Source organism: Oncorhynchus nerka, linkage group LG21 (genome assembly GCF_034236695.1).
Source record: "Oncorhynchus nerka isolate Pitt River linkage group LG21, Oner_Uvic_2.0, whole genome shotgun sequence".
Classification (NCBI taxonomy): Eukaryota; Metazoa; Chordata; class Actinopteri; order Salmoniformes; family Salmonidae; genus Oncorhynchus; species Oncorhynchus nerka.
The window spans coordinates 7,448,753-7,460,279 of record NC_088416.1 but is presented as its reverse complement, the minus strand read 5'-3'; the positions used below and the strand labels follow the sequence as shown (position 1 = coordinate 7,460,279).

The window sequence follows — 11,527 nt, the reverse complement described above, 5'->3', positions numbered from 1 at the left end:
TAGTGTAAAAACATGGTATTCACAGGGGCCACAGTTAAGCTGTTATGCTGCCACAGAGCAATGCCATGAGGAAGAACAAAAAAAGATCTAATTGGGAATGCCCCTCACAGTCTTTACACTGTGTCACGCACTGTCAGCAAGACTCGCCCTCTCATAACATGACAAGCATTCAAGTAATTTCTCCTGTCCCTGTTTCATACCAAAAAAAAACTAAGCCATTTCTGTGTGACGAAAACAACAGCTTCCCTAAGTGTGAGAGGCCCCTCATTCTACTCCACCCAACTATTGGCACATCAAGGTAGGAGAGAATTCTATTCCACACCTTCTCCTCAGGGCACTTGGAAGCACGGCATTTAAAAAAAAACTATAGAAAACACACCACATAGTATAGATACCAATTGACACCCAACGCATTTTTGCAGATGTTGGTGTGTCCCCTATATTGTCCTACAGACGACACAGTTACTGCGGTTAACGATAGAACATTTACAAAAACATTCATTCATATATCGCAGGAAATCATCATCATCATCGTGGATTATGCACACATTTCAAAAGATGGAATGCAGAATTCAGTTGGTCCTGCTGCTATAAAGTATAATCAACGCCCCCCATCTTGCAGAAAGATTGGCTTGTGACCACAGCACAGTCAAACAGGTCAGTTCCTCAGCACCTCAGTGGTTTTGTTCGATCATGCTGAAACAGAAGTGTCTGAAGTGTTTGTGGAAAAGAGAGCGACTGGTAGTGTAGGGTTTTGTAAAAAAAAAGTAGCGTCGAACAAGACTAGTGAACTTTCTATAGTGTTTGGGGGTTGACTTGTTTCCGGCTAGTCATATAAAGTGTCTATGTTTAGGCTAGTGTGTGTTTCAAGTGTCGTGCCACTCCCCTGAACGTCCTCTGATTAGACCGAGTGACTTATTAAAGTCCTTTGGTCCTGAATTCCATAGTTCACCTTGCCACTGGTGGCGCTGGAGGTACTCCCCGGAACATGCCTACAGGGCGTAGAGGAAACAAAAAGGGTACATCAGGTCAGTTCTTAACTCCAAAAACAGTGGTGTGGAGAATTAATTAAGCCTAAGCCTGTACCTGGTCCAGGTTTATTGCTTTTGCTAGGGTAGATCTTGGTGAAATTCCTATATTCCTCAGGGGGTGGGAAGTCCTCCACTGGGTGGAAGTCAAACTTGGACTCAAAATCCTCTGAGGGTTCAGAAAGGTAAAGGGTCAACACAACATTGTAAATCAGGATAACACTAAACTAGGAAAAAATGAAGGCCAAGACCTTAGTACAGTATTAGAATTAATAAAGTACAGTAACATTGGTCCAGCATATAAACTCATTAGAAGTCAGGTATTTTTGACTTCTCGAGCTTGCTCTAGTAATTTCCATTTCCATGAATAAATGCCATGCACAATGGTCAGTTCTCCTGGAAACTTTAATTTGACTGTGCAATCTATGAACTCTATGAATGCTCTGGGTTGGTCACAATACAAGAGGAACATTTGCATTACTGAGCTGGCATTTGAATATGGGGCTATAATACCTGACAATCTACTACCAACAACAACTAGGCTACTAGTGTCTCCAACCTGTCTGTTGGTTTGAGAACTAACAAATGGCCATAGTGTTCCAAAGTAGACCGTGTTCAGGGCTGTTGAGGCCAATACTCAACACAAGATAGATTCTAAAGTGATGAAAAGCCAGCAATCACATCATATTAATCAAACAAAGTGACAGTTGCTCAAAAACTGGACTTGCATGAAAACCAGAATGTACAGGGGACATTGACGACCAGGACTGGGAGACGGGAGGAAACGAGCCTGTCCTGACTCACCTATATTGGACTTGGAAGAAGAGGAATGTCCGTTGCGGATGGGCGGGGGAGGCGGCAGGGGTCCGGTGCGGGAGGAAGATGAAGGGGGTGGAGGGGGCCTGGGCCCCCGGGTGTGGTGGGGTGGCTCAGAGGAGGTGGTGTTGGGAGTGACAGCACTGTGGATCCGGTAGGGGGGAGGGGGAAGAGGGGCTTGCCCACCACCCCCGTTTCGTGACCCAGGATTGGGTGCAGAAGGGGCTGCATCGGTAGCAAACAAACACACGCAATAGTAAGACCATGATGATGCCTGATTAAAATAATCTCATAGCAGCAATTAAGGAGCAAAAATATCCCTTTCAACCTGTAGCTTTCTGAAAATGTATGTACTGTACTCTACAGTAAACGGAAGTGGTATAGCGCATTCAAAAGTATTTAGACCCCTTGACTTTCTCCACATTTGTTACGTTACAGCCTTAATCTAAAATGTATTAAAAATTGTCCCCCCACCTCTCATCAATCTACACACAATACCCCCTAACAACAAAGCAAAAACAGGTTTCGACATTTTTGCAAATTTGTAAAAAAATATATAATATGTATTCAGACCCTTTACTCAGTACTTTGTTGAAACACCTTTGACAGCGAATTACAGTCTCGAGACTTCTTGGGAATGATGCACCTGTATTTGGGGAGTTTCTCCCATTCTTCTCTGCAGATCCTCTCAAGCTATTTTCAGGTCTCCAGAGATGTTCGATCGGGATCAAGTCCGGCCTCTGGCTGGGCCACTCAAGGACATTCAAAGACTTGCTCCGAAGCCACTCCTACATTGTCTTGGCTGTGTGCTTAGGTTAGTTGTCCTGTCTGAGGTACTGAGCGCTCTGGAGCAGGTTTTCATCAAGGATCTCTGTACTTTGCTCCGTTCATCTTTCCCTCGATTCTGACTAGTCTCCCAGTCCCTGCCACAGAAAACATCCCCACAGCATGATGCTGCCACCACCATGCTTCATCGTAGGGATGGTGCCAGGTTTCCTCCAGACGTGACGCTTGGCACTCAAGCCAAGAATCATCAAACCAGATAATCTTGTTTCTCATGGTCAGAGTCTTTCAGTGCCTTCTGGCAAACTCCAAGTGGGCTGTCATGTGCCTTTTACTGAGGAGTGGCATCAGTCTAGCCACTCTACTATAAAGGCCTGATAGGTGTAATGCTGCAGAGATGGTTGTCCTTCTGGAAGGTTCTCCCATCTCCACAGAGATCACTCTGACAGAGTGATCGTTGTGTTCTTGGTCACTTCCCTGACCAAGGCATTTCTCCCCCAATTGCTCAGTTTGGCTGGGCTGCCAGCTCTAGGAAGATTCTTGGTGGATCCAAACTTCTTACATTTAAGAATGATTGGAGGCCACTGTGTTCTTGGGGACCTCCAATACTGCGCATGTTTTTTTGGTATCCTCCTCCAGATCTGTGCCTTGACACAATCCTGTCTCTGAGCTCTGCAGACTATACCTTTGAATTCCTATTCCTCATGGCTTGGTTTTTGCATTGACATGCACTGTCAACTGTGGGACCTTATATAGACAGGTGTGTGTGCCTTTCCAAATCATGTCCAATCAATTGAATTTACCAAATGTGGACTCCAAGTTGTAGAAACATCTCAATGATGATCAATGGAAACAGGATGCACCGGAGTGCAATTTCAAGTCTCATAGCAAATGGTCTGAATACTTATTTAAATAAGGTAGTTCTGTTTTTTATTATTAATACATTTGCGTGTAGATTGTGTGTAGATTGTAATTGAATCAATTTTAGAACAAGGCTGTAATGTAACAGTGGAAAAAAGTTAAGGGGTCTGAATACTTTGTAATCGCTGCCAAAGGTGCTTCAACAAAGTACGGAGTAAAGGGTCTGAATACTTATGTAAATTTGATATTTAAATTTATTAATTTTCAAACATTTCTGAAAACCTGTTTTTGCTTTGTCATTATGGGATATTGTGTGTAGATTGACGAGGGGGGGAAAAACAATTCAATTCCATTTTAGAATAAGGCTGTAACATAACAAAATGTGGATAAAGTCAAGGAGTCTGAATACTTTCCGAATGCACTGCATACTTGTGAGCAAACGTTCCATAACTGCAGGTGGCAGTAAATCAGCAACCTTGGCTTCATACCCGTTCCAACAACACACTAAAGATAGCAGTATGCCCCCTTTCAGTTTGTTTGCCAACTCATAGAAGTAGTAGAAGAAAATTGACTCAATGGCACTGCCCATGCTCTGACATCATAATGGGAAATATACAATGTTGACATGTCTAAGACTATGGCTACTACCCATCCTTTCCTTTCAGACCATGAACTTGTGTGTGGAAGAAAGGATTGGTTTGGAAAAGGTCATTACCCTTTGTGACAGCAGTCCCTTGATAAGACTAATGGCTCCCCAATACAAACATTGAGCTGTGTTCTAGTACCTGATCTCTTGCTGGGGGGCTCCCTGGCAGGTGGGGGTGGTCTGCCAAACCCTGGAGGTCCTGCAGATGGCGAGGGGGGTGGAGGAGGTGCATGATTGCGTCCGCCGTAGCTGCCGCCTGAGGAGTTCTTCTTGTGCAGTGAGTTGTGCCTCTGGGGAAGTTTCGGAGCCCCATCTCCAACAGGGTGCCCCATGGGGCCGTTGGAGGAGCCCCCAGAGGGTTGCCTGTAAGGCGGGGGCGGAGGGGGCGCCGAGGACCCCCCAGTGGGTGGCCGCGTGGAGGAAGGAGGCGGTCTCGATGAAGGAGGGGGACCAGAGCTGGGCGGAGCTGGGCCTCTTTGCGGCGGCGGGGGGGAGGGGCTTCTCCCGGCTGTTGTTGGGGCCTACTGGGGCCTTTTGTTGCGGGGTTGACGGGGCATTGCTGCGGTAACCACCTCGGTTAAACGGCGGGGGAGGAGCTGGGGCGGATGTGCTGGGCTTCAAGCCCCCTGTCAAAGAAGGTGGAGCAGGTGGGGCTGATGTGCTGTGTTTCATGCCTGAAGGAGGGGGCGGAGCTGAGCCTGAAGTACTGTGCTTCATGCCCCCAGTGGAGGAGTGGGATGAGCTGGCACTGGTTGGGGGGCGGGAGATGTCGGGGAGAGAGGGGCGGTGTGAGCGCTGGGGCTCCGGGGGGGAGGGTTTGTCTCTTGGGGAGGGTTTGTCTCCTGGGGAGGGTTTGTCTCCTGGGGAGGGTTTGTCTCCTGGGGAGGGGGAGGTAGATCGGCCTGGGGTGGACCGGGGGGCTGCAGGTCTGGAGCCTGGGGGACGCAGGGCGGATCTGCCCACTGAGGCGTCTGGAAGGAAAGCATAGAAACACACATTTTAGAACACTATGCATAAATACACCCATTCACATACTTTCACCCACACACATCAAGCTTCATGGCAAATGTAGAACATCCAGTAGCCTGGGTGCCAGTCTGTTTCTGCAGTATATTTATAGTAGCATATTTATATAGTGCCCAATGAAATCCATGTTGTAGAGAACACGGGCGGAATCACGGAATCCAGACAAAATGGAGTTAAACAATATTCAAAAATGTATTGAACTTAGTTGGAAATAAACTAAATGTATTGAACTTAGTCATAAATTTACCCAAGTTAATCATAAGACCTGAAAAAAAAATGCACCAGTGATTTGTATTTTCATGTAACTTTCTGAAATGACACAGAAATGGCCGTAAGTGTTTACACTTTGTGTAGCCGTTAGCGATGATGCTAATGATAACCTTCTTCTGGTAGAGATCTCAATTAAAAGTGAACTACAAAGTAGCCTATGCCTATCTGGCAGAATGATATCATGATTATTTGCATCAATCCAGTGGCCATTTGTTTTGCAAACTCAAATTACGAGCACAACAGAAAAGCTGCTAACCTTCTCTTGCTGGTGCGAACTTGCATTAAACTACACCAAAAAATCTAAATAAGCATTGCTGTGGACTTAGACATTTTAATTTGGTTGTTTTTCTATTGAATCTGCAATATGTAACTTTTTGGGGGCCACCTGACCAAATTCACATAGAAATGTGAGTTATAGATATGTCATTCTCATTGAAAGCAAGTCTATGAAGTGGTAGATCTTTCTATGCTTCCTGTTCTTAAAAACAAAACTTAAGTATTTTACACCAGCTTCAAACACCATCTTTTTGGGAATGGAAAAGATTTCACAGCAGTTTAGATGGTACAATGATTCTCTACACTATACTTGCTTGAAATTAGGCAATCATTTTGTTAATATTTTCTTAACTATTTATTGAACTAAATTGTTGGTATGTAAGCATTTCACGATAAGGTTGTATTCCGCGCATGTGACAAATAAAATTAGATTTGACTATTAGAATCGTAGCAAGCGGGAAATGGCAGACCTATTTCTGCATTGTGCACATTTAAAGTGTGATTTTGAGCGTGAAAGCTTGAAAATAAATGTGGAAAAACAGAAACGTGGAAAAAGAAAAAAGTATTTTTTTACCCCTTTTTCTCCCCTATTTCCAATTGGTAGTTACAGTGTCATCGCTCCCGTACGGATTCGGGAGAGGCGAAGGTCGAGAGCCAAGCGCCCTCCGAAACACGACCCAACCAAGCCGCACCGCTTCTTGACACAATGCCCGCTTAACCCGGAAGCCAGTCACACCGATGTCTCGGAGGAAACACCATGCACCTGGCGACCGTGTCAGCGTGCATTGAGCCCGACCCGCCACCGGAGTTTCTAGAGCGCGATGGGACAAGGACATCCCTGCCGGCCAAACCCTCCCCTAATGCAGACGACACGCTGGGGCAATTGTTTGCCGCCCCATGGGTCTCCCGGTCACGGCCGGCTGCGACAGAGCCTGGACTCAAACCAGGATCTCTAGTGGCACAGTTAGCAACTGCGATGCAGTGCCTGAGACCACTGTGCCACTCGGGAGGCCTGGAGAAACACATTTAAAAACTAAACAGAAACAGGCAAAAAATAAAGCTGAGTTTACAGGGCCCCATTTACATTGTAATCATATGTAGTGAGTTCTGCTTACCTCCAGCTCCAACTGATCGTAGTTTTGGCATGCCCCCAGCGAAAAGGCCTCCCCCTGGCCCACCACTGCTCCCTCCTCCACCTCCTCTACCACCTCCACCACTTTCCTTTGGTTCTGGGGAAAGCAGAGGTACGAATGTCCTTGTTACACTGTTGTGCTGATAATGATTGCATTGACATTGTTGAAAGCCATTTGTGGCAAAGAATTGTGCATGTACAGTACCAGTCAAAAAAGTTTGGACAACTACTCATTCAAGGGTTTTTCTTTATTTTTTGAATTTTCTACATTGTAGAATAATAGTGAAGACATCAAAACTATGAAATCATGAAGTAACCAAAAAAGTGTTTTATAAAAAAAATAAGTATTTTATATTTGAGATACCTCAAAGTAGCCAGCCTTTGCCAAGAGTGTGCAAAGCTGTCAAGGCATTCTCTCAACCAGCTTCACCTGGAATGCTTTTCTAACAGTCTTGAATGAGTTCCCACACATGCGGAGCACTTGATGGCAGCTTTCCTTCACTCTGCAATTCAACTCATCCCAAACCATCTCAATTGGGTTGAGGTCGAGTGATTGTGGAGGCCAGGTCATCTGATGTAGCACTCCATCACTCCCCTTCTTGGTCAAATAGCCCTTACACAGCCTGAAGGTGTGTTGGGTCATTGTCCTCATCCATTCACCTACTATGTATCTCACAAAGACACGGCGGTTGGAACTAAAAATCTCACATTTGGACTCACATTTCCACCGGCCTAATATCCATTGCTTGTGTTTTTTGGTCCGAGCAAGTCTCTTCTTATTGGTGTCCTTTAGTAGTGGTTTCTGTGCAGCAAATCGACCATGAAGACCTGATTCACACAGTCTCCTCTGAACAGTTGATGTTGAGATGTGTCTGTTGTTTGAACTCTGTGAAGCATTTACTTGGGCTGTAATTTCTGAGGCTGGTAACTCTAATGAACTTATCCTCTGGGTCTTTCTTTCCTGTTGCAGTCCTCATGAGAGCCAGTTTCATCATAGCACTTGATGGTTTTTGAGACTGAACTTGAATAAACTTTCAAAGTTCTTGACATTTTCCGGATTGACTGACCTTCATGTCTTAAAGTAATGGACTGTCTTTGCTAATTTGAGCTGTTTTTTCCATTATATGGACTTGGGCTTTTACCAAATAGAGATGGATATCTTCTGTATACCATCCCTACCTTGTCACAACACAACTGATTGGCACAAAAACATTAAGGAAAGAAATTCCACAACTTCACTTTTGCCAAGGCACACCTGTTAATTGAAATGCATTCCAGGTGACTACCTCAGCTGGTTGAGAGAATGCCAAGCGAGCACAAAGCTGTCAAGGCAAACAGTGGCTACTTTGAAATACATTTATATTTTAGTTTTGATGTCTTCACTATTATTATACAATGTAGAAAATAGTAAAAATAAAAAACCCTGGAATGAGTAGGTGTGTCCAAACTTTTTACTGGTACTGTATGTATGCATACACGTACATGTATAGTCTGTGTGTGTGTGTGTGTGTGTGTGCGCATCTCAGCAGGAAATGAGGAGAGTGCAAAAGTTAGTTTCTATCCCCTATAGGTTTCCTATGCTACTTACTCTCTATAACAGGTGCACTTCTGTCATGGACCACTCCAACCTTCTTCAGCCTGGCTCCTTTGGAGATATCAGAGAGCAACGCTCCTCTCCCCTTCGCCTCATCCCGATTCAACTTAGGTGCTGTAGTGTTCGCCTGAGGAAAGGATATGAGCAAACCACCATGTTAGTTAGGTTGACCATGCCAAAGATAATAACATGAACTGCATAAGGTACCGCCGTTATAGCAACAGATACAATAGATGGCAATGCAGCATTATGGTGCAAGTTGATAGTAATCCACATGGTGCCTGCATGGGTGTGTGTTTGGTCAGTGCAGACATTTTTTGGTTTGTGTTTGGATTTGTTTAAAATGTAAAAACAGCATCCTTTATAAACACGGCATAGCAACCCTAGAAATCATACTTTGGGAAATGTGGGCATAATAACATATTTGGCATAGTATCTAACACCAGCTGGTGTCGAATCATCCTTATTAACAACACAACAGCAAATAATGAGTGACTTCAGTTATTTTATCATGCAGTTATGAATCTCTGGAAACCCTTCAGAGGACTTGTGAGTTTGGTCATGTTTTGAACATCAGTTTAGGAGCTGGACTGACCTGGTTGAAGGTGGGGGGAGGAGGGGGACCTGGAGGAGGAGGGGGAGGAGGAGGAACGGGCATCCTGTCCCTCTGTGGGCACCTTGGGGAGGAGGTTTGTTCACCGTCTCAGCTCTGGGTACACTCTCAAACTCCTGCGAAACAAGACAGAGGAGAGACTCGGGCTCAGTCAAATACACACAACAAGGTCAAAAATATACACTCCTGAACTAAACTGGGGTCAGAGTAAAATTGTACATCCTCGTAGTGTCATGTTTGACATTGGTGGACTGTATTGAATTCAGGTGAGTCAAGATATCATTGGAACATCTGTTCAAAGACCATTACAAATTCACCTCTATTTGTAGCTGTTGACTACAATGGTGGCATGGACCACACTAAAAACAACTATTCTCTAATTCTACATGCATATACTCACTCTAGAATGATTCAGCTCAGTAGAGCTCCCAAAACCAGTTGGTTGGCTGGGCTGAGCTCATTGTGGATACAGACATACAGCACGTTCAGCTAGGCAGCAAACCCCACCCTCCTTCACTCACCCTAAACTCCATTCCACAAGCTACCTGTTAAGAGTGTTTGAACAGGTTTTCACAGAAGAGGAAAACAAATGGAATGTCATCAGGTGAGCTTGCCAATGAGGCGATAAGGAACAGAAATGCAGCAGCCATTGTAAGTTGCTACCTCGAGTGAGAGAAACCAAGAGTGGACAGCACAGCCCACCACTTCATATTTCATCCATTGAGAAGATTTGATGTTATTGTTTTTTTGCACTACCGGCGCCAACCATTTATGTCAATCAAAATGTCTCTAGAATCTTCCATAAATGTTCAATCGTGTTGAGATCTGATGACTGAGGCAGGCATGGCATATGGTTAACATCATTTTCATGCTCATCACACCATTCAGTGACCACTCATGCTTCCACACGGGGCATGGTCATCCTTTGTCGACCATCCATAGCCATGGTCAACAAAATAATGGCATGCCCAGCATTTTTGTACATCACTAAGCATGATGGGACGTTAATTGCTTAACTCAGGAACCACACCTGTATGGAAGCACTTGCTTTCAATATACTTTGCATTCCTGATTTACTGTAGTGTTTTCATTATTTTGGTAGTTACCACCTGTGCATGCGCCTACTTGGAGAATTGCCAATGGACTATAATGTTAAAACCTCAGACAAAGGATTATGACATTCTTGCAGGGTAGGAGAGGTGTTCAGCTCCTTCTCTAACCTAATATGTGACCAATTGAGTTAGTTTGATGGTTTTGTGGACGGGGAAATAAACTAGGAGTAAAAAAGTGCCGATGTCAGTAACTATTTTGGGCCTAACGTCATATTAAACACAAACTAGCAACCCTAAAACGAGCAGGCCCGAGTCAGAAGTGTCACTTGAATTTCACTTTCTGATATGCAGAAAATGTACACACAGATTTGATAAGGTAACATTCCAAATCAGAAATGGTCTCGGGTCGCTAGCCAATGTCTACGCACGCTCTGTCAATCTACAATAGGTGCCAGGTGAGCGAGCCCAAAAACATGTAAGTTATAAAATAAAATAAATTAAAATGCAATTCCTTCCTCTTGGCCTAAAAGTTGAACTACCTAACTGGACATTGTTTGAATTAATGTAACAATCTAGGTAAAAATGTATATCAAGTGAGTCAACTAGTTATTATCTGGATAACATGTTGATCTAACTAGCTGGGTGGATTGGCAGTGACTTACCCTGTCTCGAAGGATTGTGTGTCTCGTCTTCAATAACAACATGAATGGAAACTGCAGTTGTGGCAAGTTTGCTAGTCAACACAATCCCAGGCAGCTCTCTTGGTTACTTGCGAAGAAAATCTAATAAAAACTGGGGGACACTAGCAGCTAAATTAGCTTGCTAGCGAAATCAACTAAATCCAATACCCAAAGTTAGCTTGCTAGCTAAGTTACTGTTTACTCGCGACAGCTGTCAAGTGAAATTTTGCTGGCGTCTTAACTATGGCTGTAAACAAGTTATGTCGGTGCAAAAGCTAATTCGAGGTACGCGTAACTCCAGTTTATATCCTATTTCCATATACTTTTTATTCTGCTCTCCCCTTGACCAGCAAGTAAAGCGAGACTCTCGCTTAACAACTGTTTCTGTCGCTTCTCGGAAACCCGGAACTGGGCCGTCCAACACAAAATGGAGGCAGGCAGGTAACAGGATCACCGCCGACGAGTTTATCAACTGGGAAAACAGCGACCTCAAATGGAATGAAACCTGTAGGATACTCGCGAGAAACGAGCTATAATTAGTTTAGAAACTCTTGTGAGAACACCATCGAGTGTGTGGAGCAGGGTCCTCTTCTTGCTTTTGCCTCATGTTAGATGTGTTCATGCATGCATTCATGGCATGCATGTAAAATATTGCTTGTAAGAGCAATATTTTTATATTTTACATGAATGCATGCATGAACACATATATATGCATTTCAATGAGTCGTATACTTGTAGAGTCAAGTAAAC

General features: G+C 44.2%; 1 pseudogene; it reads right to left on the bottom strand.

The window, feature by feature from the left end:
* Positions 1 to 759: 759 nt before the first annotated feature.
* On the bottom strand, positions 760 to 11,217 carry LOC115103753 (WAS/WASL-interacting protein family member 2-like; annotated as a pseudogene).
* Positions 11,218 to 11,527: the final 310 nt, after the last annotated feature.